The sequence below is a fragment of the Alosa alosa genome, chromosome 6, assembly GCF_017589495.1.
Source record: "Alosa alosa isolate M-15738 ecotype Scorff River chromosome 6, AALO_Geno_1.1, whole genome shotgun sequence".
NCBI lineage: Eukaryota > Metazoa > Chordata > Actinopteri > Clupeiformes > Clupeidae > Alosa > Alosa alosa.
The window spans coordinates 35,910,844-35,918,343 of NC_063194.1; the positions used below are offsets into that span (position 1 = coordinate 35,910,844).

At 41.2% G+C, this 7,500-nt stretch overlaps 1 protein-coding gene across 1 annotated transcript in view; it reads right to left on the reverse strand.

The window, feature by feature from the left end:
- The window catches only part of LOC125296862 (zinc transporter ZIP11-like), a gene marked incomplete in the record, with an annotated part of 51,936 nt that overhangs the window by 26,941 nt on the left and 17,495 nt on the right, over positions 1-7,500 (reverse strand).

The following is a 7,500-nucleotide window of genomic DNA, read 5'->3' on the forward strand; positions in this document are numbered from 1 at the left end:
AGAGCGTGTGGGAGGAGCAGGAGTGGGAGTGTGAGAGAGAGAGTGAGTGTGTGAGAGAGAGAGAGGTGGTGTGTGAGAGAGAGGTGTGGTGGGCAGTGTGTGAGACAGAACAGAAAGTGTAGCTCTCCATGTGAGGCTTCACTTCTGTCATCATAAATGTTGCTAGGCAACAGCCTGCCTCCCACTGGTGGGCAAGGGAGATACCAAAGTGGCACGTGATGGACTTGGACTTCTATAACACACACACACACATCACATTACTACGCACGCTTCTCACACGCAGACGACACACACACGCACGCATCGCGACGCGACGCGACACACACACACACGCACACGCACGCATCGCACGCACACAGCAGGGATTCCCACACACACACACGCACACATGCATCAAGATCACACACACACACACACACACACACAGTAAGTGGAAGGTTTCCAGACACACATGAAGAATAACACACACACAGCAGTGGGGTTGCTCCACACACACACACGACCATGCATCTTTCCTGCTTGCTTACCACCACACACAGCAGTGGAAGGCTCAGTTACACACACCACACACCTACCTACCTACCTACACACACACAGCAGTGGAAGGCTCCACACACACACACACACACACACACAGGGCAGTCTTCTCGCCCTCCATCTGCATGAAATATTCAACAGGTGTCAAACAAACAGACTCTGATTTCAGAAAATGTTGTTTCAATAATTCACACACACAAACACACACACCCACACACACACACACATAAACACACACACACACATAAACACACAGCATTAAAATTTGCAACAACCCATAAGAGCTTAAAAAGTACTGATGTGAAACAAACACAAAGACAAATCAAATCTGCATTAGAAGAGTCCTTGTGTGTGTGAGAGTGTGTGTGTGTGAGAGTGTGTGTGTGAGAGATAAGAGTCCTTGTTGGAGCTGTGTGTGTGAGAGTGTGTGTGTGTGTGAGAGTGTGTGTGTGAGAGATAAGAGTCCTTGTGTGTGTGAGAGTGTGTGTGTGTGTGAGAGTGTGTGTGTGAGAGTGTGTGTGTGAGAGAGAGAGGGAATATTATTATTATTATTGTGAGAGAGAGTGTGTGTGAGAGATAAGAGTCCTTGTTGGAGCTGTGTGTGTGTGTGAGAGTGTGTGTGTGTGAGAGAGTGTGTGTGTGAGAGTGTGTGTGTGTGAGAGAGTGTGTGTGAGAGAGTGTGTGTGTGAGAGATAAGAGTCCTTGTTGGAGCTGTGTGTGTGAGAGTGTGTGTGTGTGAGAGAAGTGTGTGTGTGTGTGAGTGTGTGTGTGAGAGAGTGTGTGTGTGAGAGATAAGAGTCCTTGTTGGAGCTGTGTGTGTGAGAGTGTGTGTGTGTGTGAGAGAGTGTGTGTGTGAGAGATAAGAGTCCTTGTTGGAGCTGTAGCCTAATTGTTGAGGTAAGACAATACCGAAATGAAACTAGATGTACCGCATAGCGGTACAAAATATGACCGCCGCTCAGTCCTGTACATCCGTTCCACGAAAATAAATCACACTTCAATTTGTCTCCATATTTACCTCCATCCCCACTCTTGAAACTTTTGTGTATGCTTGTTTGGCATGCCTGAGTGTGTGTGTGCGGCTGCACAGAAAGTAGCCTACTGGTGCTGAAAAGGTGAATAGATTGTAGAATAGCCAAAAAGATGTAGCATTGTTATAAAACCTTTAAAATCTCTAAAACAATCATAAGTAGGGCAGTTCATCACAGTTCATCCATTGCAACTGGATTGATTGAAAGGTCACTTACACCCTGTAGGCTACATTGTATTTGGGAAAAGCAAAAGGTATCAGCATAATGTTATTTATTTATTTATAAACAAAAACATCTCTGTCAGTTCCATGCCGTTTTCAACAGCTATCAAAACAAAGGTAATTTTGGATGGATGGATTTTGTGAATGTTTCTTCTTCTACATAAGATTTTAGTCATCTTTAGTTTATGTGATACTTTATTGTCAATGCACAAATTAAGTAACAGTAGTCTGAAACTAAATGCTGTTTTACATCTAACCAGTGGTGCAAAATAACTGACATGTCCAAATGGGCCTTGATGAAATGCGCCGCTAGACTGTTCATACACATTTAACGGGCCAAGTTGAAGAGCTGTTGTCGTTATTGTTACCGGTTGCAATTATAGGCTGATTCATGTTCCCTTACATTGTGTAACTGAGGTCCATGGCTAGTCTGGCTTTCACCAGACTAAGCTCAATCTTTTAAGAAATCAAAAAATAAATAGCGGGCAGATCAGGCTGGGTTCACCCAGCCTAGTCCATAGGCACCCGTTATTGTTTAATTTTCCGATTGAGATATCCACGCTCTGGCTATTCTAAATGCAAAAATGCATCAGGGAGTTATGACAAAACTGTAACTAACAAACTAGATCCCAATAGAAAGCTGTTAGCTTCCCTAAGCTACAGGTAGGCTTATAAGGTAGGCCTATTTACAACATAAATTGTCAATAGGCTATGCTGGCGACACAAATAAAATCTTCTTTGGAAACCAATGGCTCGCCTTACAGTATCAGCCGGACTTAAACTGCCATATCGCATTGGCGAAAAGTTGTAATAAAATTCACGAGCTCCATGAGTCAAGGAAAGTTTAAAATGAAGTAGCCACTTCTAAATGGGACCCACTACACAGTAGCTTAAAGGTGTGTTGCTAAAGCAGCCATAATGAAATAAAGGTGTCATTGTTTGGATACTTCACACACACACATGCTTTTAATTTCACAGACTACAACTACCAAGCTGGAATCAAAGCACATCGATTCCCCTCTCACACTCACACCCCTGCGCTTAAAACAAATAAACAGTCTCAGTCTCGCGCATGTATTGGCAAAACTGTATCAGACCGATTGTAGCGTTGGTAAATCTTCCATTGCACAGAATGATTTTTTTTTTTAGCACGTGCAACAAATTACAGTCGAAAGATACAATTATCTTTGCTATCAATTTGCTTGGTATAACCGCATTTATAGTTTTCTACAAATGCAATCAATCAAATTGGCCTCCATCACTCAACCAAGCTTAACGGTAACATTACCTAGGTCCTTATTGATATTATTGGTATTTACCTGCAGTAAAAACCAAGCATGTCCGATAAACATCCTCAGATTTATTTCGGCTTCAAGAAGAATGGGAATTACATTTCATGAGAACATCGTCCCCTATCCTTATTAGATGTTCTCTGCGGTAAACTTACAGTCCTTGTAGAAAGTGTCCATTGTTTTCCAACCCACTTTTAACTTCCAACAAAATTATGTCTCATTGCAGCGATAAGCCATCTGAAGTCCTAATGAAGTCCTTTGACAACTTTGAGCAATGAATGTAGCCCAAAGCGAACTGCACACAAATCCGTGCCCGTGTAGTTTCAAAACGGAAGTGGGATGAGCAGCTGCTTGCAGCGTAAATGAGAGTCTGGCGAGCAGAAAATGTTGTCAATCGATTAAGTAACAAATAAATCGATATAACGACCGGTTCATTTCAGTTTTATTCCGATGAGGGGCTTCCGCGTGTCGATGTATTTATCTTACACGTTAAAACGGATACCCGTCACGTATCGGTTAATCTTTACACCCCTAGTTGTAAGCAAAGGATACAGTTAAAATCTTGGTGTATTAATTGACAGTGATCTAATTTCCAACAGGCACATGAAAGCGAAACTAAATCAGCTTTTTACCTGACTGATGGCTGATGTCAAAACAGAACTCATTCATGCACATTTTCGGATGACATCAAAAAGGCTCCAACTGTAACCAGTTTTAAATCTAGACTTAAGACCTTCTTAAGATTCTGTTCTCCGATGCTTTCTGCTAACTGCACTAAGTTACAAAATTCGGAATCTGCCTTGAAAAATATTCTACCTTGTGTCTTTTATTTTATCTTTTTAATTATTCTTTATTTTTAAATGATTTTACATTGTGTTATATGTTTTCTTTTTTATTATGATATTTACCTTTTAAACTATTCTTTACTAATTGTCCTTCTATGGTTTTATTTGTTGTTTGTTTATGTTTATGTAAAGCACATTGAATGACCTCTGTGTATGAAATGTGCTATAGAAATAAACTTGGCTTGACTTGACAATCATCATGTGTCACCAGTGTAATAGCCATGTTATCTGTTGCCAGATGGTGACCCTGTGCATTGTGGACATGTGAAATCATCCTTACCATAATAATGAACAATCTGTGAGGTTTGACCCAGCGGCCGTGTTTGCAGTGTACTCATGGAATAGACAGCTAGCGGTCGTCAGGAGATGATTGCTAAATGTGACTAAAATGTAATGGGCCTGAAATCACATAAAATCATTAGGCCACCTTATAGGCAGGTCAGTCTTATTGTGTGTGTGTGTGTGTGTGTGTGTGTGAGACAGAGAGAGAGAGAGCAGGAGAGAGAGAGCGTGTGTGTGGTGTGTATTAGGCCACCTTATTGATCTGAACAGTGTATCTAGACAAGACAACAAATCATAAGATATGATGAACAATACATTACTAAAAGGAAAATGGCCACCAGGAAAAACGATATGATGTTGTATATGGCATACCTGTAATCACTGACCATTAAAACATACATTAAAAAAATGGGTGCAATGACTGTATATGACTGACATGGGTAGATGAGTAGACATCATCCTTTCTGTGCCATCCTGTTTTATTCAGGATATAGCATGCACAATATATCATTTGGCAAAATGGCGGAAAAGTACAATGGCTGCCGCTGCCGACATGAGGGCATTTTGCGATGGCTAACATCTTTTTTTGAAAGATACCCACTGGGTAATTGGGCCAATTTTGGTGCTTGTATCCATAACTGAACGATTTCCCTAAAAAATGCCACTTATCTGCTCCACTAGGTGTAGGTTGACATGCACCTAAACTGAATTAATCTAATGAATCTGATATCAATATTCTAAATAAATTTCTTCTATCCTTCTATTGCCAATCGGTGGTGCTATACCACACACATTAATTAGGCATGTGAATATCATCATAATATTAATAACCAATATTTTTGAAAGGCTACGTTATATGTCACCTTATACGTACGTATAAGGCAACGTTTCTCATTACATCTCAGGACATGTAGGCTACATAAGGCTACATTTCTCATTACTCATTATTCAGGACATGTAGCTACATAAGGCTACGTTTCTCATTACTCAGGACATGTAGCTACATAAAGCTACGTTTCTTATTACTCAGGACATGTAGGTTACATAAGGCAACGTTTCTCATTACTCAGGACATGTAGGCTACATAAGGCTACGTTTCTCATTACTCAGGACATGTAGGCTACATAAGGCTATGTTTCTCATTATTCAGGACATGTAGGCTACATAAAGGTTACGTTTCAGGCGATTACAAAACTGAAGTACTATAGGTTCTGAAGTAGCCTACTATAGGTTCTGAAGTAGCCTAGGCAGTAAGTAGGCCTGACTAACATTACAGCTACAGCCCAACATCCCCTCCATCGGATCGCCAAACAATTCAGTTTACTGTGCCCCAGTAAAATCTTAAATCCAGGTTCAATTAGCCTACATTTCTCATGGAGCACTCGTCACACAGATGTTACACAGCATATCACGTGAAATCTAAGCTTTCCAATGGAATTAGCGCCAAGTTGCTGTGATAAATGGTTTGTGATAATATTAACATTGAACTTACATGAAATGTAATCTTATTTGCATTCTGCACACAGCCCTATGCACCCACTGTTCTTTGTGAAACAAATATGGGTTGTGGTTGTGAACTTATTGCAGTATCATCAGAACTATTCCACCTGTGTGTGTATGGTTACAATTCTAAAGTGCAAAATAGTTTAGGCTACAGCAGAAATATTTCCATCTATAGATAAAAATAAGCAAGTCTAAGCTCTGAATTTCGTTTTAAAGTGCACCAAATTGATGCATTTAAACAAATTTAGACTTTAACATTTTCTTCCGGGGGGGCTTGCACCCGGACCCCCCTGCTGTGGATCATAAATGGCCACAGCAACGAAGAGGAATGAACCGACTCTGTGGCAGGCCAATGAGAGTGAGGAGGATGGGGAATGGTCACTGTAAGTGGCTAATGTGTGGAGGGGGAGGGTCCTAGAGATAATCGAGTGCGCGTAAACGTGCGTCTGAACAATGAGCAAGCAAACTATTGGCTCGTTCTTCCGCAAACAAGCAAACTATTGGCTCGTTTTTCCACAATCAAGCAAACTATTGGCTCGTTCTTCCGACCTGTGGCTAATGTCCTAGTACCAGAGTCTTCAGGGTCAACGTCTGATGATGGTTCAGAGTAGAGGTTTGTGATGATGGTTCAGAGTCAGAGGTTTGTGATGATGGTTCAGAGTCAGAGGTTTGTGATGATGGTTCAGAGTCAGAGGTTTGTGTGGCGAAACCCACCATTTTTGGGAAGACTGGCTGAGAGGATTCAGCTGGATGAGGTACTATAAGGAGACAAACTCCATGAACTGCGAATGTTGCAGTCGCTACCCCAGCACTGAGGGGAACACAACGTTTGCTACAGTGCAGGCACTTCGCAGTTTAAACACAATACACTAGTGAAACACAATGTTTGCCACAGTGCAGGCACTTCACAGTTTAAACACAATACACTACTGAAACACAATCTTCGCAGTTTAAACACAATACCCTAAAAAGCCACTGCACAATACCCTAGTGAAACACAATCTCAGCCTCAAGCATAGAGTAGGCCATGACATGTTAATAAATGCCGGTTGCTTTTAGAATTCAAGAGGCTGTAAATCAGAGCTTCAAAAGTGCACAATAAAATGTGACACTGAATTTGACACATTGTAATTTCTGCATCCATTATCAAAGTATGTATTAGTAATACAGTAGAAATTAGTAAAAATGTGAATATCCATTATAAAAGTATGTATTAGTAATACAGTTAGCATGTTGATTTACGGTGTGTGCCCCGAAATTTTCTGGTTGCACCCCTAAAATGTTCAGTTGGGGCCACTGAGCGCCTAGTAAAAAAAGTTACTCTGGAGCCCTGTAGACAAATAAAGCTTATTATTATTATTATTATTATAACTGAGCTGGGCTGTTAACTGTGCTGGGCTGTTAACTGCATTGGGCTTTCTAAAGGCCAATGCTCACTGGCGGCAGCATTCACATCTATGGACGCCGTCCGTGAGCTTTGCTCCATTAAAAGCAACGGAGTTCTAAGCTTTGGCATCACTTGACGTGCGTCAGATTCGGCCAGTGGCTGTTGGCCTTAACCCTAAGCAAGTTTTGAATATATTTGGGGGGGGGTTGCCATACATTTTACCATGGAAAAATACTAATTACCAGTATTTGTGTGTGTGCGTGCATGTGTGTGTGTGTGTGTGTGTGTAGCCAGGTTCACCTTCAACATTCAAATCCCACACACTCATCTCTCACCATGACAACCGCAGTGTTTGTTATGGTCAATGGTTTGTTAAATGGCTCGTTAACTAATTATGGTTAA